Source organism: Diadema antillarum, unplaced genomic scaffold, assembly GCF_040938485.1.
Source record: "Diadema antillarum isolate AM-2024a unplaced genomic scaffold, OU_Dant_1.0 seq00000341_RagTag, whole genome shotgun sequence".
NCBI lineage: Eukaryota > Metazoa > Echinodermata > Echinoidea > Diadematoida > Diadematidae > Diadema > Diadema antillarum.
Window position 1 is genome coordinate 883,390 of NW_027271354.1, and position 24,671 is coordinate 908,060.

The 24,671-nt window shown below is 39.2% G+C and overlaps 1 pseudogene; it reads left to right on the forward strand.

The window, feature by feature from the left end:
* The window catches only part of LOC139730880 (uncharacterized), a 53,002-nt pseudogene that overhangs the window by 7,123 nt on the left and 21,208 nt on the right, over positions 1 to 24,671 (forward strand).

Consider the following 24,671-nt stretch of genomic DNA (forward strand, 5'->3'; position numbering starts at 1 on the left):
TATGTGTGTGTGTGTGTGTGTGTCTGTGTGGTATTGGAGGGTTAATCTTTGCTCTTCTTTTCTTCTCTTTGCATGCGTAGGTGGGGGTCCAGCATCCAACAATTCCACCTTGGGTATCCCATGTCATGTCCTCGGACTCCAAGAGTTGAAGCCTCTCCTTGAGTTCCTCATGTCGTGTTATTCAGTGCATATGGTAAGAATGTTTGTGCTGCTCCCTTTAAAAGAGAATTTGCATGAAAATTTCCACTTTAGGAGTAAGTGTGTCCGAAAGTGCATTTTTCAAGTCAGTTGTAAGTGCATTCTATTCTATGGGCCTGTCTCTTATAGTGTCCATAACTTCATTGTCTTGACTTTCTTTTCGTTTCTTTTTTGTCAGAATTTGGACGACATTGACAGTGCTTCAGATGAGATGGAACTGGTGTCCATAGCATCCAGAAAATTCAAGACGCATTTCTCCCGGCAAGAACAGCAGAAGACATTCCCCACCTATGATAAGTTAGAGGTGAGGAAGCCATTTCTATATGCTATTGAGGTTAAGCTCTGTTTACATTATAGGTATCAATCTACATTGTATGTTAAGTGTTATCCATTCAGGACAGCTTTATTACCTGTCAGCAACAAGGAGGGGAAAAATATGTAACAAAACATAGAAGGAATATAGCGTATCACATATACGTTGTATGCAGCACAGCAGATCATAATAGAATCAAACTTAGCTTAGCACAACATTATCTGACAAAAAGTAGGAATACAGTAATGTTGACAACAAAGCAAGTCACTCAAACTTCATTTGGCAGACTCCTCATTTTGTGAAAAGTGATGATTATATCAAAAGATAACATTTAAAGGGGATGGCTAGTAACTGATCAGTGGGAATGCTGGGGGATGATTGTTCCAATCCTTGTGGGATTCATTTAAGAGTACATTATATATCTATTGTTGTGTGAAAATTATTTGCTTCAGAATGGTCTCATATTCAAGTAATGTGCAATCTAATGTTTCCAGGTTAGCATGCCTGTACAGTGACGGGGCATTAAACTGCACATTACTTGAATATGAGACCGTTCAGAAGCAAATAATGTTCACACAACAATAGATATATAATGTACTCTTAAATGAATCCCACAAGAATTGGAACAATCATCCCCCAGCATTCCCACTGATTCCCGCTGATCAGTTACTAGCCATCCCCTTTAAACAAAGACCATTTCAGACCTAAGATTTCAAATCTGAAGTCTTATGCTGTAGAACTATGACTACTACGATGGTACTGATGCAGATGATGACTACTTGTGTACTACTACCATGACTATGATTATACCCCCGCCAAACGAAGTTTGAAGGGGGTATATAGGAATCAGCGGACGGTCGGGCGGTCGGTCCGTTGCAAATCTTGCGTCGCGAACTACTTCCTCAGTTTTCAACCGATTCCCATAAAACTTGGCACAGATGTGTGCCTTGGGTTGTAGATGTGCAAGACGTATTTTTTGACAGTACCCAAAAGTACGTTGCCATGGTAACGGCATATTATGGGCAAAAATGGATACAAATCTTGCGTCGCGAACTCCTCCCACAGTTTTTGATCAATTTTTATGAAATTAGGTACAGATGTTCATCTGAATATGTTAATGTGCAAGACACATATTTCCGCAGTGGCAAAAAGTGCATTGCCATGGTAACGGCATGTTATTGGTAAAATATAGGGCAAAATGCTTCATAGCAAAACTGCTTCATCAGTGTTCTTACAATTCTCATGGAATTCATATTGAATATTTGTCTTAGGATATAGGTCAGCATGACACAATTCTTGACAGTGACAAAAAGTATGTTGCCATGGTAACAGCTCACATATTATGAGCCAAAATGATGGAAAATTTTGTGTTGCAAACTACTTCCTCAGTTTTTGCCCAATTTCCATGAAACTTGGTACAGATGTGTGCCTTTGGTTGTAGATGTGCAAGACGCATTTTTTGACAGTACCCGAAAGTACGTTGCCATGGTAACGGCATATTAATGGCAGAAGATCAAGGAAAGATCTTGCGGATTTAACTACTTCCTCAGTTTTTTGACCAAAGCTTATGAAATGTGGCACACACCTTGATCTTGGTTGGAAGATGTGGAAGACATATTTTTCGGACGTGTCGGAAGCTGCGTTGCCATGGTAACGGCATATAAATGACAGAAGATCAAGGAAAGATCTTGCGGATTGAACTACTTCCTCTGTATTCGACTGAAGCTCATGAAATGTGGCACACACATTGGTCTTGGTGGGAAGATGTGCAAGACATATTTTTTGGACATGTCGGAAGCTGCGTTGCCATGGTAACGGCATATTAATGGTGGAAGATCAAGGAAAGATCTTGTGGATTGAACTACTTCCTCAGTTTTTGACAAAAGCTTATGAAATGTGGCACACACAATAGTCTTGGTGGGAAGATGTGCAAGACATATTTTTCGGACGTGTCGGAAGCTGCGTTGCCATGGTAATGGCATTTAAATGGCAGAAGATCAAGGAAAGATCATTCCTTGGGTAAGACTGTCGTCACGGGGCGGGGGTATTAATCACCTTAAGTGATATTTCTAGTTAAATACTACTTCAAAAGTGCTCATTTCAAGTCCCAAACAAGAAGTCACTTGTGACAGTTTCACTGTTTTAAATGAAATATTTTCTGCAGATGCACTTTGCAATTTGATGTGAGCTGGCAGCGATATTCTGATAGCCAATAGTAGTTTTCTTTGCCCTCAATGTTTCACAAATGTTCAATGTTTAAAACTTTGATCTTTGTTTGCATTCTGTTTCTCAAACAGACTGGGAATGAGTCTTGGGGGGCAGACACCTCATCCCATGCATTGCTGAAGGAAACCAACTGGCTGCCATACATCAAACTTAGGTAACCTGAGACTTCCACATTTAATAGATTATATATCTGGTAAGGTACAATTGTAGATCTGATTCCTTGTTAGTTCATAATTCACATTTTGTATCAAAATGAAAATTTTGAAATATTAGTCCTGTTACCATTGTGCTCTGATTTTAGAATGTGCAAAGTCAGATGATCTGGATGAAGCACATATGAACTTGAGGTCTGTTGCAAAATCAAAAGTTTGATATCTTCACAACTTCTTGTCAAATTCTCAAAGTCTCAAAATATGTGGTAAAAAAAAAAAATCATGAAGCAGGTCACTATGGTGATTGAATTGACCAATTATTCTTACAAATGCTCACTTAACTACACGTAAGCTTAAAACCCAGTTTTCTCAAAACTTTTTTGACACATGGTTGCTCTATTTTCTGTTCTGTTTCTGTAATAAGATACGAGTAACTGTTTATCATTTAATAGTTCAGTCTGGAGAATTTTACTTTGATATTTAAACAATTGGTTGCATGTTAGCTTTGAATACTCTGATGTGGTGGCAGATCAAGTATGCTTCACACTGAGATATCTGTACTTTGTCACCAGCCAATCACAGCACAGCTATTTAAACGTTCAATGAAAAGTTTGAAATGTAAGTGAGTAGGCTTTTAAAATGCTGATATTCTGTTTTTATCACCAGACCTGACAAGGATCCCATGCAGGAGAAGATGATGATGAAGCTGAGACAAAGGAACAGCATCGATGAGCTCCTCCGGGCCCAGTCCCGCTTCCTCTCTGTCACAGATTCTCTGGTATGTCGTCGTTGTCGTCGACTCCTCCTCCTCCTTCTTCTTCTTCTTTCTTTTTTGTATTTTTTTCAATCTTTTGCAAGTTTGAGGGCAGGGTAGTGCTGTAGCGGGACTATTTGTCTGTTTGAATTTGACATAGACGTTAAGAAGCTGGAAATCAGTGTCACATGAGTAGATTTCACTATTATTTCACAATGACCCTATTTATACTTTCCTTACACTGACAATAACTTCATGCAGAAATAAGTTTTGATTGGCCATTCTTGTAAGCTATTTGGGATACGAGTATGAACGTACCAGGTAATAAGACCAAGTGTCAAAGGATGTGGTCAAAGTCAGCAGTTACCCCAATCGATGAGGTAAAATCATGATCATTGGATGAAGTTCATCTAAATCTTCTCAAGGACTTAACTATGTTGAGATGATTCAGTTTTTATTCTTGGGAATTTTTGTACTTGCAGTCTGGAAGTTCGTGTGATTTGTGAGCTTACGAAAAAAAAAAATGAAACAAAACACCAGTAATCTTTAGGTGCTGTTTGTAACTATTGAAATTGTTACACAAATAGGGCACCAGGTTAATCAAAATATCATTACACATGGATTGTTTAAGATTGCTAAAGACAAATGTATAGATCATTTAAATGCAAGTAATGTCTCAATGATTATGTGTTAATGACGCATTGTATATGTACAATATATTGTTCATAGAAAGTGATGGAGTCCCTCAGGGCCCATGCAATATCAGTGAGGGATCCACCCACTACCCAGACTGCCTCAGTAACGTCGCACAGGACGGCGTACAAGACAAATGCCATTTGGAGAAAGATCTACTGCAATCCTGAGCTTTTTGAATCGTGAGTTTCAAGCCCAGTGATATGTTTTACAGTTTTGTATTGAATGGAGCATTGAAGCAATGTGAATGTCTCTTCTGCTAAATATCTATCCAATTATGGAAGAAAGTTTGCCAAACTATACTAAGCGTTAATGATCATATACATACTCATATTGTGGTGAAATGCTTATCTGGAATACGACTTTGATGCATATGTAAGGATCAACCACAATGATAGATATTGCAAAATGTCAAAAGTGATGTAAAAATTAAATGTTGTGCTGCTTACTAACACATATTCTTGATATGCTAATACTTGCCTTGGGCGTTGTTGAATAAAAATGCTATTATATTAGATACATGTGTGAAATATAAATATCACACACATCTTCACTCTCGGCCATTTATAATTCTAGACTTATTTTTTTTCTGTACAATACAAGGAGGCTATTATTGATGATACACCAAAAACATTTGATGTTTTAGTGTGTGATACATAAAGGCCTAACTAAATAAGATTTTCCAAGACATCTTTTCAGTAATGCTCATGCTAAGGAAAGCATGGATTAGTCTGAAACTCCCTCCCCAAATTTCTCTCCCAAGTATCGGGCAAGAAGACGACTTGGCCGTCACAGAGTTCGACGAGAAGGACGTGGACACCATGAGCTACGGGGCGGGATCCTCGCGGGCCGGCAGCGCCACCTCTCGCCGCCGCAAGAAGAAGGGGGAGGAGGCGGAGTTCACGTTTGCCGACGCCCTGCAGCGTCTAGGGTTGGAGGACGACTCCAGCAGCCAGCAAGACCCCACCATGGTGCAGGGTGGCTACCTCTCTTACCTCTACCTCCGCCACCTCAGGATCAGGGACCTGCAGAGGACGGTCAGTAGCAGCAAAGGGAAAAATCCTTCACAGCTTATGAGGAGATTTCCCCCATTATCCCCATGAAAGACAATTCTGAGACAAGACATTCAAGCCATTGATGCCATGATAGTCCTTTAACGTTTACTCATCAGTTATTGAAAGACAAAGATTAAACTCACAAGCAAAATCTTTTCTGATATTAATGACGGTTTTGCCTGTCTACCTACTCTGGATGAACATGGTATGATATTCAAACCTGGTTTGTGCAGATTATTGCATCTCAATGTCCTTTTGGCATCTTATAGATGTTTATACCTCACTGGTGCTTTTCTTGTGGAGTTTAGGTTTACCTGCATGGAAATTTGGTACTTGACATCATACTTCCATTTCAATACTTCTACTTCCCTGACTACTGTGCCTACTATAACCACTGTAGCTCTTTCAACCATCAACTACCACTTTACGACTGCTGCTGCTCCTGCTACTATTGCTCCACCTAACATACTTCTAGTAAGATAATAATGATCTTTGTTTCCCTTTTACACTGCAGTGCCTGAGTGTGCTCAACTACTTCCGGTCGATAGAACGGACTCTGACAATCAATGATGAGGGACTGTCACTCGAAGGTGACCAGCAGAAACGATTCAGGTGAGTATTTTGCTGCTGGTGTGGTGAGAGCCAAACACTTTGGCAACACATACCATTTGTGTATCACATTAACAGGCTCTCAGTGCAGAAAGTGATAAAAAAGGACTCTTGGGACGACACACTGTGTGTATATAAGCTAGCAGACGTATCAACCAGTGATGAGAATGATGTACTAGACATCTGCTTTCAATTGTAGTTGTGTACTAGTGTGTTCATGTACTTTTTTTTGTGCTATTGCAGTTTGTGGGTACGCTGTCAAGAAGTAATCATAAGCAATTAGTAGTTCATGTCTCTCACAAGCATGCTTGTGTATCTTGGCTTTAGATATTTGAAGGCAAGAAGTCTGTTTAGATACCACAGGCAAGTTGATATGTGGGGGAAAAAAAGTAGTGCAGAGATACCATATGTTCATGACCTAACCTCAATCATCATCATCGTCATCAAAAAAGAAAAAAAAAAGAAGAAGAAGAAAAAACCTTACAAAAATGCAGCAGATGATAAAGAGCCTTAAAATGAGACATGCCACGACCCATGCAGGTTTCATGTACAACTGTAGCTCTAGTGCAATAGGAAGTTATCCCAATTTGTTCCCTAACCTGGCCTTTAAATGTACTACATTGTTAACCCCACTTACGCCATAGAAATCTGTGCATGCAATACTTATAAAAGACAACCAATGTGCTAGGACCCAACTTTGCTTGTGTTTTGTCAAGTGTTTTTGAATGGAGGAATACTCTAGTGCCCTGCCCATTGTAGCTCACTTTCCTCTACTATCAACAATCAATCAGTCTGAGTGTTTCATTGAAAGATGTGAATTCTGTGTTGCCATTGGCTGCAGCCACCAGAACCACAGACAGGGCACCCCAGAGGCAGGAGTTGGAGGAGGAGGAGGACTTGGTAGCCATGGTTACCTCCACAACACACCCGCAGAGTTCAAGTAAGAGTGCATCCATCTCATGAAGAAAGATGCTCAGCTAAGCAAACACTGCATCATTTTTTTTTTTAATCTTCAAAATGTACACTAAAATTTTGACCGCATGTTATATCATTGCATTGCTGCCAGATTTTTCAAAATGTTGTTTTACTTTCCAGCTTGTCATATCTTTTATCACTGTTTTGTAAATGCACTGATGATATTAATAAGCTCAATGTTGCCTACCAATTTCTTCTTTTCAAACAAAGTTCAACAGGAATACACAAGAGATTTATGCTAGCAGACATTTTCTGAGAACAAGAGAAAATGTCTATGCTAAGTTATTTGCCCTCTATCATTTCTAGATAGATGAACAGTACAATGTAGGTGAATGACTAGGAATTGACTCAGAGGTAAAATGCCTTTTACAATTACATTCGTGCAGTCATGCATTTGTTGGCTTTTAATATATTGATGCTTTGCGATAACTACTGACATTGTTTTTTAATGAACAGAATGATAACATGTCTCCATGCTTAATATTAACAACATCTTGCAAGAACTTTGTTTGTGTGTTTGTCTTTTCTTTTTGAGGGCACCCCATGGAGTGGGCTGTATTGCCCAGCAGCATTGTGTGTGTGTGTGTAGATACACTAATGAAGGGATACATTTGTCCTGTAAACGCATTTCTATAGAGGATGCAGGGGAAAAAAAAGAAAAAACAAACTTTAAGGTGCTTTGCCACAAGGAAGATTGTTTTGTGCTTGAATTCGCACATCGACTTGTTTTCTTCAACCAGACTCTCAGAAGCCGAGTTCATGGAGTTTTCTGACATCGAGAACCATGACGATTTCTACACCATCGATGAAGGACGGGTGCATGTGCAGGATCAGAGAGGCTACTTTGTTGTCTATGACAGCGCCAAGCGTGACTTTGAGTGAGTCTAGTCTTATTGTCTGGCATTGCCAGACATGACTGAACCTTTTGCAATAAATACTAATTTCTTGTGCATATGAATGGCTTGAATGGGAGTGATGTCATTTTCATCAACACCAGTGTAATCATAATCATTCTTATTCATGTCATATGCCACTGTCAGTGCATTGTTTTTTGTTGATGTCTTTTGAAGTTTATTTCAAGCTAGTTCTTTTGACTACCTCATCCACACTTAGCTTTCCTTTTTCATATCAATTCTGTATACTATGGTGACAAATATATTTCCCATACTAATGTCTGTTGTAGAAAAAAATCTTCTATTTATTGTTAGTTAGCTATTCTAAATGAAAATAAATGACCTATTAAAAAAATGTATATATTTCTAGGGTCTTTTATATGAATTTTTAAAAAAACTGCCTCACTGTTTCCTTTGTTGTGTTCAGTGAACTGGAAAAAGATCTCCTCCTAATTGCAACCCACTACTTGGAGAAGGATCGAGAGAACAGAACGCGCCATGGCCAGGGAGGAATATCTCAAATCAGTTCATCGAGAAGACAGGTAAACAATTAAGATAGCCAAATTACACATCAAGTAAATGTAGTGTCTCATCTAGGTGTTGGATTGGATAATATGAATATAAGTTAGTCAAAGTTCGACAATTGAACCGACTATCATAGAGAGTTATTTTCTTATCTTGTGTAACATACATTCCCTAACTGGATTCAGTCTCTATTTTCTGTACCAGTTCCGTATCATGTAACCTTAAACCATCCTTCCTGTTGCAAACATCATAGACTACTGATTACAATGACTCTTTCTAAGGCCTTTTCAAGTTTGCCATGATTAAAAGAGTGCAGTGCCAATGAATTCATTGTGTGGTAGAAGTTGAAAACCGGGTTCTACAGTTTATTCAATGAGTGGCTGACCTTCCATACCATTTATTATATCTTTTGCAGAAGCAATCAAGTGATGATGTGGACATTCCCAGCTTTGGTCACTCCCTCGTTGACCGATTCGCTATCTTGCTGGACCTGTGGACGAATGAGGCAGAGTTCTTGGAGAACAAGAGACAGGTAAGGATTGTAACATTTAAACTTTTCAATATTTTTTGTTTTCTAGTCAATTTTCCATTTTCCCTTGCTGCTCTGTATATTCAACTATTCATACAAAAGTGCAGAAGCCAAAAGTTACCAGTGATTTAAATTAAATCTGTTGCTTGTCAGTCAAATGTAAATAGCAATTTGAATTGAAACATGGAAATGCCTCTGAATGAGTTGTATGTCTTGGAAGCAGCACAGTGATACATGAATAGAATCTGCTGATTATTTCTAAAGAAATAACTCATCTAATGATCACTATGTAAAGTCTGTACCATTAACTCACAAATACCTTGGCTTTTGGCATATCCTGTATATGCCTTGTCATAATTTTCCTTTAACATGTGGAGTTTGTGTAGTGCTCCAGCAGGGAATATCATGTGATTACATCTAAGTATAATGTATTTATCCTTGCCACACATTCCTACCAAGTATACCCATAAGTGTGCATATATGTAAGTCAGTATTATATGTTCTCCTGTTCATCGGTTCAGCTGCTTGATGTCTACTTGGAGGCCTATCACAATGTGTTTGACATGCACGAAAAGCGCCTCCTAGCCCAGGAGATGGCCAATGTCATGGGCCGGCGCCCTCGCTTCGACTTCCAGGCCAAGTACTTTGTGCAGACGTATCGCATGGAGTCTCGCTGCCTCAAGCTCCACTGCAGCATTGTCAAGTCTGTGTCTGATAAACAGGTGAGGAATGATGTTATGTTTTCCTATTACTGCATAACAACCCAGTGGCAAAGTGTAGATTTACAGGTTCAAGCCTGATGATCTTACGTTTAGTGTCGTATAGTGTACATGTATATTTTAACATATCCCATGGTCACCAAGTGTTGATGTTTTTTTGCATGGTTTATATCTAGAAGTTTTATCATCATGTAAGAAACCATAATCAGAAAAAAGAGAAATATATGTGTACCAGATATATATTGATCTTTTCATATTCCTGGTACATAGGATATTAAGAGTGCTCATTTTGCCACCATCCTTATTTCTACTGTGGCTGTGCCAATGTGAAGAAGACCAGAGTTTTCTGGAAATAATGGTGTGCATGAATTTGATTGAAAGGTCAATATATTATTTGTGGCCAAATACAGAGCAAAGTCTGGACTGCACCTTCCATATATTCCTGAATACTCAAGATTATGGGTATTGTCAAACACTACACAGAGAAGACAAGACCCCTTCTTTCTTACATGTTTAGGAAATACCAGACACAGTAAAGGAAGACAATCTAGTGGAGAATAGTTGCGATTTACGAGATGTGAAAAGCAAAACATAGTTATCATATGCCTGCAGTAACTCTGGAATGTTATTCCTAAATAGTGACATATGCATAATAAATGTGTGAAATAAACATAGTGATCACAAAATTTCTGTGTGGTAATGATGAAAATGCAAAATATTACCCCAAAAGGTACACTGAAAGTTTTAGCAATCTCAGAGCATACCCAAACATGGCTGCTACATGATGTTTTATGGTCGATTACATTGATTACAGTATATCAGGCCATAGCAATATCCATCGCACAAGAGTGAAGCGCATACAAATCTTGTTAGCTGCTAGGGTACAATGCTACTATTGCGTAATAGTAACATTCTACCAACCCACTGCTGAACAGGGAAAGTGCTTCAGGAATAAAAGTCATGCACTACATACAAAATCATTTTCTCCTTATAATTTCAAAAGACTCCAAAACAATTCAATATCTTGGTAAATCTTGTCAGCCTGGCAAATTTCTTGTAGCCCCCTTCAATGTTTTGCGAGCAAATTCCAAATGGTGGAAGATGAATTTTGAGCACTTCTGAGACCTATATTATACCTTTAGATGACCTGTAAAATGACCAAGTGAGTATCTCCCCATCATGGTCTGCTTTGACCTATCACAGATTGATGACCAAAGGGAGTACATTAAGAGAGTGACCAGGGAGGGCAACCAGTTTGGCTTGCCCCATGCCATCATTCAGAAGCAGCCCATCGCCATCAACCTCAGCCGCCCCGCCCTCAAGCACGTCTTCCTCCTGGAGTTCCACCCGTCCCTGGCGCTCATCAGCCGCATCCCGCAAGCTGTGCGCTATGCATACGATGTAAGCCCCAGTACCCTTTATCAGTATAATACACATGCCCAAAAACATACACTTAATAAGCTGTTATTTTCGCGTACAGATATTTCGACGAATTAGGATATCACAAACATTTTTGTGATATGTTGCTTTTGCAAATTGACACCTAAGCTCTCTCAATTGCACTGTTTTCCTCGGGCATGGCGACAGTTTCAAATATTGTTAAATTCACGATCCAACTGTGATTCGTGAAATTCGCAAAAATTAAAACCTATAGTGAAAGGTACTGGTGACACTAAGTACAACACCAAACATCAGCTCCTATGTAGGAGAGTTAGAAATTAATAGATTATCATTTGGTTCATCTTGAATATGAACTGTATTCATCCTGTGCTTATGTTTTAGCCACTCAACTTTTGTAAGATTTAGTGGCATCTTATTTTATCCCTTTTGTCTCATTGAGCATTGCCGTCTAATGAATTCTTGCCCCATATAAAGTAGTGATACTCCTAGTGTTAGATGTATAACTTCTTGCTTTCTTATGTTGCCCATGAAACCATCTGCCCTGTTGGCATTTTCCATGCACTCTTGCAGGAGCTGTATTTCTACCACAACCCGCCCTCCGTTACCACAGCCATCGCTATGGAGAAGAGGTTGTGGGAGGTGGTGCAGAGAGAGTGGGACAACCTCACACCCATGGGACATAGCTTCAGTGGACAGGTTCAGAGAGATGTGAGTTCAATTATTTGACAGTGTCAGAACAACAGGCGTACAGAAAGTGACAGTGAACAGTGACATCTTGTCAACCATTGTGTTGTCAGTCTTCTTTTCCCATCTTGAATGAATACATAGCTGTCACTATGATCCATTCTAATCATTTTGCTTCTTGATGCTCTATGCATCCTCTTCTTCCAAATAGTCTGTCGAATGTTGTGGGATTATCTTGCTCTCTACTTAGGCACTTTATCATATTTAGTGTACATAATCCCCCAGTTGAGATGGAATGATGATGAAGAATGAGATTGGAGATGAGCTGCTCAAATTTTTGGACAGAACAGAGTCACACTCAATGGTTACAGAACATTTTGTAAAAAGTCTTAGTACTCAATAACTAGGTTTATATTGTTATACAGGTAAATATAGACGGTATTTGTAATGCCCCTTACCATTCTGTCTGAGTGCTCAAAGGGCACAAAAAATTCCTCACACTGCACAAAGAGAAAAAGAAAAGAAATAAAAGAGAAGAAACTACTTTCTGTAAGAATGAAGTTATCGATTAATCATATACTTAATGAAATAGAAGTGTTTTCAGCACTGTTGTAGAAGACGTGATAATAGTTGTGATAATAACAGCTCAGAGGGCAGTTCAGTTCAGTGCAAAGCCTGATTACAACCCCCGAGAGATTAAAATAGTGCATAAATATGCAAGCATAAACCAAGAAAAAAAAAATTGAAAAGGTGATACACGTATATTATCTGATTGTCTAAATGTAACCATCCTTTCCTTCTCCAGTTATTCTCCGATCTGTTTATTGAGGACCCCTTGTTGGTTGGGGAGCTAGGAGCCACCAGGATGGCTGCCCAAGAGGCAGCGGCTGGCAGGCGGACGGCCAAGGAAAAGCAGGCTGACAATCTCAAGATCTGGCTTAATCTCATGGAGGTCAGTCATATTACCACAAGTTTCTGCATGGAGCCATGTGAAATTCATATGACAGATGATGTTACATGTTCACGCTGCATTGTTCTTTATGTAGGTAAATAGTGATAATGATAATAATAATAATACTAAAAACACACAGGCAAACACAACACAAAATACAGTTGTGTTTCCTGTGTCAACTGAGTGTCTGGCATCTTTGCAGAACCTTATAGAATAATTGTAGCAACGATGAAGCAAGATAAATTGATATAATGCTGCCATCCCCCCTGCTGGTTTTGCTTTGTTTTGTATATTTTTTGCTTTATTTTTTTTTGCTGGTCATAATGCCTTTTGTACACTTGATGTAGATATTTTATCTTTTGTAGAATGTGAATATATCTGTTTTTGTTTGTATAAAGTAGTGAATTAGTGAAGTGTGACATGAGTTAAAATGAAAAGTATCTCACCTATAATTTTGTAAAATTACAGAGGTTTAACAGAGGTAGATTACCTTTGCTCATGCACATCATTTGAGTGACACACAAAACTATATCATGTAGCAAATAAACTAAACTCTGATGAATATATAAAAATTTGTGTAATATTCAAGGGATGTATGAACTTATGGAAATCATAATTCTGATATTGAAGATTTGCCCTTGTAACTGGGTCAATGATTTGACTTTGAAACCCAGTTGGGGTGTGGAAGTAGGACCTTTGATAACACTAAAAGTGACCCCTGCCATCACTTATAGATCCCCCTTCTTGCTTGTGGTCTTAATCTTGACAGCTTGCTGTGATGGATGCGATTATGTGTGGTGCAAGATAGATAAATGATGTATGTAGGTAGAAATACTGATGTATGCATCCCAAACACAGCACTAATCATGGAAGTGTGTTTGTTTTGCTTTCAGGTTGTTAGCCTACGGCATCGTCTTCTGGAGGTGGCCTGTGACACAGAGGTCCTCTCTGAGGTAACTCATCACTTGGCTTTAATTCTAAGCGCCTCAAATTTCTGATCATGTTTTGTTTTCTTTTGGATGGTGGGAGGAGGGGGGTGAGACTTGGAGAAGAGATAGAAGATTTGGGAGAGAGATTGACAACTTAGCACTAATACCTTGTAAGTGAAGTGCAAGGACAAATATTAAACTATGCATGAATTTGCCTGTCAATTTTTTCTTTCTCAACACCTAACTTTTTTCACTTAATGCCACTACTACATAATCAAACAGTTGTGATTCTTCTCCTGTCTGTCCATAAGTATCAAAGTAATTAGATTTAATTGATCTGAAAACAATAGATATTACTGCCATGACCAACTGTTATTGGTTGATTGTAAATAATTCATTTGCACTCACTATTTGCATCATTGACAAGCCAGGTGGCAAACTTGTACTGAAGGATATTAGATGAGGATGTCTGAGACTCGGTCCTGGCATGCAGTTGAGCTTTAATAGCTCAACTATAGATGAGTTCATAAACTGAATTTGTGCACTGAATCTATGCCCAAAGCAACATAAGAATATGTGGGGAGAGAAAGGTTTCATTCCAATGAATGACTAAGGTACAAGTGGTAGTGTAGTGTGCATGCAAAGCACAACCAAAAAAGGGCAACAAAGACAATTTGCATCAAAACTGAACTCATACAGGTAGATGAATTTGTCATTTTGATGCATAAGATTAAGTTATGAATTTCACTCTATCAAATTACTTGTAATATTAGGACGTACACAGCACAGGTACAAACATTCCCTTATGCGTAGAGTATAAAGGGTAGTCTTCTCCAAAAGTGTTAGGCCAGCCAGTGTAATTTGGCATTGATATTTTTTACTGTCAAAAAAAAAGGGTGCTGAAAACTGCTTATCCAATAGTAGAGAGCCAGTGGACGCAAATGGAGTCAAGAGGGGCCTTAGCTTTTGATCCTAGCAGAATCTTCATCAGAGGCAAAATGACAAACATAAAGGACATACAGACACATACTGGACTACAAACAACATGACATGCACTGCCTGGGAGGGGCTAGGGACACAGAACGAAGGAAACAAAAGGGGTAATTTACTGAATCAAATTAACACCATATTCCAACTCCTCACCTGTCGCAGCTATACCGGGAGCAGGCGTCCGAGATGGGCTTTGAGGAGTTCCACATGTTCATGCGCTGCGTCCAGTTTGAGTTTGCCACCCACAAGCCAGACGCTGACCAGCCGCCACCCCTATTCATGACGGTCTTTGCAGGAGGATGACGCCAACCTTGACCGCTACACCCAGCCCACCTCTTCCTGGCCATCCAGGAGCTGGATGAGAAGCATGTGGGCATGTTCAGCTTCCGCAGCAAGGATGGCTGTCTCAAGGTTAGCAGGGTCTTATTTCATTAATTAGAAAAGCAGTCGGAGAGCGCAGACCTCCGCCAAGTAGCTCATTTTCGCCCATAACGTCCATATGCTATATATGGCCTTTATTTCCCAATTGTAAAGAATCCTTTCTTATCTCACCACCTTAGATTCCTGCCCCTTGAGTGCATGCGCACCTCAAATATGCACAGCTTGAATTCCCACGTTTGTTGGTCGTATTTCCCAATGAATTAAAAAAAAAAAAACAAATAAAAAAATATTCCTGGATCCAGTCTGTGATCCAGATCACTGTCAGAACCAAATCATCTGTCTCTTGTGTCATTATTAACTTTTCCTGACAATCGCATCTGAATCCATTTATAACTTTGAAGTTATTTTTCAAACAAACAAACAGACAGATAGACAGACAATCAAACCAATGCCGACAAAAATCATAGCCTCTTTGGCGGAGGTAAAAATGTTATGATGGCAATTTTTTGCTATAATAGCTACTTTTTATTACATCAGCTGATCAGGATGCAGAATTTATGTCATTACCATGATGACACTTACTTGGCTTTGCAGCAAGAGACAATATCACAGCTGCAACTCTTTTTTAAATGGGGCCCAAGAGATGAATTCTCAGGCTGTGGTTGGGGTTTTATTCATTCTGATGGGGTGGACTTTTTGTTCCATGCAACACATTGTCAAGGTTTTCATGGAAATTTAGTCTGACACTCTCGGCTCTGAGAAGAGTCTATTTAATTCCAGTGGTGACGGGTTACTTAAGGCGGCAGAATATTCCTTCTGGTGAAGGTACAGTCAAACCTGTCTACAGTGGCCACCCAAGTGAGTAAAAAAAGTAGCTGTTATAGACAGGTGGCTGCTATAGATGGGGTCTTAAACATGGCTTTTCTCTTGCGGAGAAATTTTTAGTGGCCGTATACAGCAGGTTGCCGCTATATACAGGTGACTGCTATTAGGCAGGTTTGACTGTGGTCAATACTTGATGTTTAATATTATTTTTGGCAATGAAGCCAAGTTTGATGAGAATGGATCCTATTAGCAACAATTCACACTTGATATGTAATCACGTCCACCCCTTGTCTCACCAATGACAGCTTTTGAAGGCCAACGGTCAGGAGAACCTGAGGGTCATCCTGATGGCCCAGGTGGTCCACAAGAATGCGCTGATGGCGGCCGTGCAGCAGGGCAGCGTCTGCTCCTACTTCAAGGAGAACGATACCGAAAATGACACGGCCAGACCGAGGTAAATGACGTTTTAAAGCATCGAGCATGAGAGGGGTTCACTGCACAGTCTGTTGATCGTTATCGCCAATATAGCTTGAGTGATATGCCAGTCGAGAGCATTCTTTAGATTCATTCTGTAATGCTATGAAGACCATGCAGAGGCATGAGTAACCTAGCAAGTTTTTCCTGTAGATTTCTTTTGACATGATACATGATACTTCAATTCAAAATTGTCCTTATTTTGTTGTTTGTTGCTGTCAGCATAGACCAAGATGTATTCTCCATTTATCATTTTTTAGGGTTGTCACAACTATCTTCTGACCCTTGTAAAAGAAAAAAAAACCCAACACACCTGTTTGGAGGTTTAGTAGTGTTTACTCTGTGCTCAAGTTTCAATGAACAATGTTCCCAAAGTACACCATTGAATACTTTGTATTTTGATTTAGATTGATCACTTTGTGATTCTGTCAAAAAATCATGTCAGTATGGATCTGAACATCTGTTCATTGATATTTGATGTGTATGTGTGTTGTATGTGTGTGTGTGTGTGTGTGTGTGTGGTGGGAGTGTATAGGCACATAAATCAAAACAACATACAAAAGAAATAAAATGAAGACTTCCGCTGTCCAAGAAGTAGTTCTCGTGTGGATATGCTTATCTTCTTTTATCCTTCAATAGTGTATAATGTATATGAATGTTATAAGACATGCATATCACATCAGTCTTGCTCATGTTATTTTGTCACAACATATGATGTATGTGGACAAAAATATCTGTCCATGGAGTGTCAAGGAGTTAGATATAAAATCTGTGAATTCTTTCTTAAATCAGCGAGAGGAGCAAGTCTCCGGTGGAGCCCACGAAGTCTCCCCGCCACCAGGATAGGCGCAAGTCCAGTGCAACAGCCGTCTCGACGCAGTCCGTGCTATTTGCCGCTAAGCTTATCACAAACATGGAGCGGCACAAGAGGTCACAAGAGGCTTTCGTCTCTCTCCAGCTTGAGAAGGTAGGACCATCAGGGGCAGTGAACCTGCACAAAGACTTATAGTTGTACGATGCTGGTGGAAGAAGTGTAACATTGAAACTCTTTCTCCTTTACTGCACAATGGTTTTAAGTGATGCACTTACCTGAACTCAATCTGTAATGCAGTCAAAACTGTCTACAATGACATGATAGGTCAAGAGAAGCAGAATGAGAGATAATCATTGCAGACAAGGTGTGATTAAAGAGGAATGATATGAGTTGATAGTTTCAAGTTTTTCCTGTTTTGTTAGACGGAAAGTTTTATTGAAAACAGTTATGAAATTGTGATGTTTCAAAAGACTATTGCAAGAATTATTGGCAATCATGGACTACTGCACAACAGTATTGTGATATCAGCCCCAAGAATTAGAAAAAGAAGAAGTAGTTATTGATTCTGTAATGTTTCTTCATGTCTATTGGAGGCTGGAATGTCTCTGTCTGAAAGTGATTTAAAAGATGTATTAATGCAGAGGGGAAGGGTGTGTGGATCAATCATTCCAAGTCACGAGCATTATTTTTTTTTTCTTTTTTAATGTCAGAGGTGTAACCAAAGCTATGTAATTAGTGCTAAGTAAAGCCATATTTTACTAGTGGTGATATAATTTCTCATTTCCTTTTTCACATTTTGTCACGGATAGACTCCATCGAGGGATGTGATGTTGAATGATTTCCTGACTAAGAAAGCAAGCATGGGAACCATCATGAAGAACCCAGATGAAGTGGAAAAACTCAAGAGGTATGGAAGTCCTTCTGTGTGTCTTGGCTCTCTCACATTCAAATCCTCCACAGTTTTGTTATCTTTAAAGGTTAGACGCACAGATTCAGTAACTGTTTATCATTTTCATTTGAAATATTGTGGTCTTTAAACACAAGGTAGAAAGATAATGCCGAAGTATTCTACCTCCACATCGACCTAATTTCTAGTAGACATATGAGATAACAGATTGTGTCTTGTACATTTAGTGCAAGACAAAAAAATTGAAAAAAATTTTCTGCCCAAGTAAATCAGAAATTGCCTTAATTTCAAGAATATGCATTTAAAATAAATATTTAAATGTGAGCAGTGATGTGTGTCATCTCTGATATTTACATTTGTACTTGCTGCTGTCATAACTCTGACAAATCTGATGTTCCATCTGTAATCATCCAGGGAGCTGATAGTCAAGTTCTGTCAGCGGTTCATGCGTCGTGTGTCTCAGTACTCCCTGCGGGGTCAGATCGTCGCCTACCTCAACAGCATCAGTGCCCTCCTGGAGGAATTCAAGTCAGTCAAGAGTGCCCACTTCGTCTGTGGCCTGCCCAATGAGAAGAAGACACCCAACGATGATGTCAAGGGGCTTGAAACCAATCCTAGGTGAGGAGTTCATGTCACCTGATTTGTATAGAAAAATACCCCAAATGCAATTATTGGGATGTACAAAAAGATGTCAATATGTGCTGTGAATTGTAAGCGATTCCTGGAGCATTTGACTCACTGAATAGCATAGTTCAGTCAGTTCCATCATATTGGCAGCTTATTTGATTGACTGTGTGGAATATCTTTTTAATATGATTAAAAAAAACCAAAAGTCTTAACAATCAAAACTAAAAATGTATTGACAGATGTGATTGCATACATAGATGTTTTTAGCTTTTGACATACAAAATAGGCAGCTCTTTTAATGCTTTTAGGACATCATAAAACTTAATGAAATGATATTTTGATTTTCTGAACTTTTGAATTTGTGTAAATTTGATCAAATTTTCACTGAGCTGTTGCTTGTGTTCAGCTGTCTTTATTAAGAAATGATGACAACTTTGTGGTAAATTTTCTGTATGCTGGCTATTTGAACTTGAACTTTGAAGTAGATATGGATGCAATCAAGACCACTTCTGTAAAACGAGGAATGTTCACGTGCATTTTAATTTTGTGAATTTCGCGAGAGCCAAGATTTGCAAAATTAAAATGCACATAAAAGTTCTTGGCTGCACTATATGCATTAAAGGGACGCAGTCCTCACGAAATTTAAAAAAATATGTTGTTGTTGGTACCTCCAATGAACTACTTTCATCAAAAACAAACTTTCAAATCACCAAATAAGCTCGTACATTTCGGTTAAAAAAGTGTGAATCTGCAAATGAGCAAGTCTTGGCGGAGAGTCATACGTCATCGATGCACAACTCTTTCCAGCGGTGTTCTGCTCGTCATCCCTAGTTATTTATAAATACATGTTTACTATTTATTTTTATATTAATTGTATATATTAGTAGGCTTGAAATATTTTGTTTGAAATAATAAAACCACATATTGTCACATTTTATGAAAAAATCAGATATGATCATTTTGAACACTTAAATTGATTTTCTGAGGCAGGCTGTCAACTTGACAGTAGGGCATCAATGACGTTGCACCTTTTGGCAGGCTCTTACACGATCGCTTGCAGGAATTATTTTTTAAAAATCGCGTACGGAGACAATTTTTGATGTCCACGCGTATAAATTGGTGAAAGGTTATATTTTTTACTCTTCTTAATTATCAGTACAGTGAAAATCTCAGGACTGCTTCCCTTTAAATGTTAGAGGCAGCTCGTGAAAATTTCATGCCGTGAAAATGGCCGTCGGCTCCAATTCGCAAAAATTTCATGTCGTGAAAATATTGTGTTTTACTGTAACCACATTTTTAACATGTAACTGCTGCTTATTTGCACTGATCACCCACGGCTCAAATTTGCTCCCCTCACGTTCACCCATACACCATGCAGGGAGCTGAAGAAACGCCCAAGGCGCCTCCTGTCCCCGGACGGCTCCACCCTCCTCAACCTCTGGTTCCTGCCCCACCACACTGAGGCCCTGGCCATGTTCAAGACCCTGGACGACGAAGCCTGTGTGAGGGTGCTCTCCACCTCGCTGCGCATCATCTCAGCCCTGCACGACATTCTCCAGTATCTGTGTGCGCATTCTAAGCTTGGTAGCTCCCAAGCAAGGTTTGTGTTCATCTTTTTGTTTCTGATTCAAGGCCAGGGTTGTTCACACTGTGAAATTTCAGCCTGCAGGCTCTGCTGCGAGGAAAAAGCTCTTATTATTGTTCATGAATCTATATGGACAAAGTCTTTTGTGTGTTTGGCCTAGGGTCCATGCCCTCAGCTGGAAGCTTTAGGGTTCTAGATGCTCTCTTTTGCCATTTTAGTCTTACTATTAAACAGTGGATTAAATTCAGTTCAATTCAATTCAATTCAGTTCAATTCAATTCAATTCAATTCAATTCAATTCAATTCATTTCAATTCATTTCAGTTCATTTCAATTCAGTCCAGTCCAGTCCAGTCCAGTTCAATTCAATTCAATTCAATTCAATTCAATTCAATTCAGTTCAGTTCAATTCAATTCAATTCAATTCAATTCAATTCAATTCAATTCAATTCAATTCAATTCAATTCAGTTCAATTCAATTCAATTCAGGTCAATTCAATTCAGTTCAATTCAATTCATTTCAATTCAGTTAATTCAGTTCAATTCAATCATTTTAATTCAATTCAATTCAATTCAGTTTAATTCGGATTTTAGTAAATTTGGTGATAAACAAAGACATTTTTGGTTTTTTTTTCTGCATGCTGTTAGTTACTGGCATGGCACTTTGTGCATTTTTTATGATATTGCATAAAACATGTGGGCATTGTATAGCTGCATGGACAGTTAGATCTTCTGCCTCAAGAAAGCATGGTTGCGTGTGCTGTTCATTTGGTAAAGAAGTGTACTTCTTACTGTACTGATATTACCTAAATGTTGCAATTTGCTATTAATTAACTTGTGTCTTACTGTCATACAGAATTTTGCAGAAAGGATGCAGATCTAATGTCTAATATTGTATCGTATGAACGTCTGGAGAATAATCCTACCGTGCTTTTGTGTGTGCTTTGTTTGTAGATTAAAGGCAATTGTGCATTGCAAAATATTCATGAGGATAATTCATCATGTCAATTGGTTTAGGAAGTTGGCTTTCTCTATAAGAGACCCATCTCAATGGGTGGTCATTAGAATTAAAGTTGGGTCTGTAGGCAAAATGAAAGTCTGGTCATATGATAGCTCTCAGCCAAGCATTCGATTAGGATCCATATCGCAATTTTATAGTAGAGATTGAATGCATGTGTCCATTGGATATAATCTTCTATCCATCTCTCTCTTTTTGTCCGTCTGTCTGCCTGTCTGTCCCTGTCTGTCTGTCTGTTTGTCTCTGTCTGTCTGTCTGTCTGTCTCTGTGTGTCTTCAGACTGGGCTCCCAGAGGAAAGAAGTGATCACAGCAGACTGGGGTGGGACAGAGGGCATCTGCTCCGAGCTACGAGAGATTCAGAGACAGCTCAACAACATGGACGACCCCCTCAACCCCGAACAGGTCAGTTTTAAGTTCAACAGAGGTCAAGAAAAGTCATTGACTCTTGTTCACAGATTATACATGATAATGGTGGTCTATGGCACACTTTGTAATTCTCTTTTGCAGAAGTTAAATGTGGTCTCACATATGTTGACCAATCACAGCATTATTGCTCCTATCCCTAAGATTCTAAGCTTTTGTGATGTGCATTTCATATTATGCAATGACAATGTAAAACTTTCATGCTATGAGATTATGAGACTAAGGCATTGTTACATTTTTTTTTCATATTACTGCTACATTTATGTAGGTGGCAGATTTCCTGAGTCTAAGGCGTGATGTCTTGTTCCTGGAATTTGACTCCTCTGTACGCTACACACTCCGCGACACGCTCCTGTCGACGAAAAATGTGGGGGGATACCGCAGTGTGACGGCCAACATGTCGCATGCCCTGCCATCCCTGAGTAACGTGCAGCGGGCCTCCCTCTACAATGCCTACCTGCCCACCCCTGAGCCTCTACAGCCCCGGGACTTCAAGGCACAGGAACTCTTCCCACACCGCACTTTCCTTGGGAGGTACATCATCATTTAAGTCCTCTACTTACTGATATATAGAGAGTCCCTCATGCAAAATACATGATCATCTATCCCTCCATTATTGCAATTTTTTTTTAGTCCTGTGGCATTTTTTTGTCCTTTGGAAGATACACCATTATATTCTTATTTAGATAAGACATTCAAAAGACTATTTTTCATGTTTCTATCAGTAATTGGTATTTTCAGTGGTTACAGCTATTTTCATGGGATGCTTGATGTGCTTTACTGACCTTTTGCATCCAACATCAGTCATTTTGTGTCTGGCTAGACAGGGCTATGCTTTCAACTATTTGATCTGTTATCTTACTCCAGCATAAATCATAAGAAAGTAACAGCACACTGTGATACTCCTGCGACAAATATAAATCATCATTAGTTACGAGGAGAAATTCAAGCATCACGCAAAATCTCTGTTTATGATCTGGTACAGATTATTAGAATATTGGAAAACAAATTTGTGGAAGTAACTAGGAGTGGTATGTATTAGTAGTATTTTGAAGGTACTTACCAAAGTAGTCACCTTATTAAGAAGATGTATCAAATATTGAGATTGACATTCAGTACCTTTACTTCTAAAACAAGTTTAGCTGTGATGCACACCCTCGGGATATCCATGAAAAAAAGAGACAAACACTGTTACGGACAAATGCAATGCCAGGTCTATCAAGATTAAAAAAAGGGAACATCAAAGTGAGAATTTGGAGCATTTATGCATTTTGTTTCCCTCTTACTTCAATCATCAGGAGAGGTCCCTTTGCCCTGAGGTTCTGGCAGTGGCAGCAGATTGAACACAACATGCAGCTTTGTCTCTCGGGTCTCAAGGATGTGGACAGGTGAGGGAGCCAGACTTGTTGGTATGAACCCTACAAATGCCTGTGTGCACTTGGCCAGAAGTTATGTAGATCATCTGCTGGAATTCCATTTTTATATTATATCCCATATGTTGACCTTTGTGCCAGTTTGACAAACCTTTTCACTGGTGTGAACAGTGATACAGTCCCACATAAAAATCATTCAGTAGTATATTAGGGAGAAATATCATCACCTAGCAGTCCATTACAGATTGTTGCCTAGATTTTTGATTTTTTTTGTTGCCTATTTTTGCCTAGACAAAAAAACTTGATGGTTGATGCCCTTATTTGGCACACAAAGTGCATTGACATCATTGATTCTCCCTTTGATTGGTTGCTTCCAGACATGTAGCCAATGGAGAGATCTTGGGCGTGTCCCTTCTCATGGAGGATGTGCTCCTTAGTGGCCAGCAGGACATCGTCATGGCGCCAGACGATGAGGAGGATGGAAACGAGGATGCTGCGAGTGGGAAGGCTTCGTCCCGACCCCGCAGTGCGGCCAGCGGCAAGAGCTCCAGTCACTCTCGGCCGGCCAGTGCCAGCGATGTCTCCATCCAGGAGACCAAGGAAGGTGAGGTCCACAGCTGGATCTGACTCCGTTTCATACAGTGCTACTGAGGACTTCTGTCTAGTGCTATTTCTTATCAATACATTTATGCTCCAACTTTGCAGCATGCTGTGCATGATATGTATTTTTCATAGATTCACAGATAAGTAAAACAGCTTGAAGTTGCAATGGTATATGATCTACCGGGTATTACAAGTCACAGATAACAGTTGAACTCATTGTTTTGCTGTTGTGAATGTGAAGCAAGAGCTACTTTGTTTTTAAAAAGGGGAAGTGTAAAATGAACTTAATACATTCTGTGAATTTCACCACCATGTAGTCAGAGTTGTGTCTTGAAATTATACATTGTGATCAAAGCTTGTGTATACAGCAATCCAGGATGATTTTGATGTACAGTTTCAGACAGGCTATTTCTAAAGAGGAGACTTTGGCAGAGCTTTGAAGGCTTTGAAATTGAAAAAAAAAAAAGACTCCAGCTGTTATTCACCACCCATGTTTTTCAGATATTTCATCTTTTTGGCTCAATCAAACCATGAATTAACCACAAACGAGCTCGTTTTTCCTACTTGTAAAAATTTGTGGATAAAAACTTCCAGGAAATACTGTAAAACCAGAAATTTTTGTGTGTATGAAAGTTTGCAAATATCGTGAGGAGCCAAGATTTGCAGAATTGAAATGCATGCAAAAGTTCTTGTCTACACTGTATGTATTGAATACCAGTGGCAATTTGCAAAAATTTCATGCTGTAAATATTTTTGGTTTTACAGTAACAAAGTTATTTGTTTTCATGTCGCTCTGCACATTTGGCAGTTTGGAGGTATTATTTCCTTGTTCTCTATTCTGTTTGACCAGTGGTTTCAATGACAGGGAAGGCCCTGTCTAGAACCAAGGAACCTGTGAAGGCCTACTCCCTCCTGAAGGATTTTCTGTTGCTATGGAAACGGCTGGAGGTTTTCAAAGTGGAATGGGGTCGACGCAAGCTTGCAATCGAAGATGTCAACACCCCAGCCCTCTACAAGAAGTTTTGGTGAGTTTAATAGTGATAA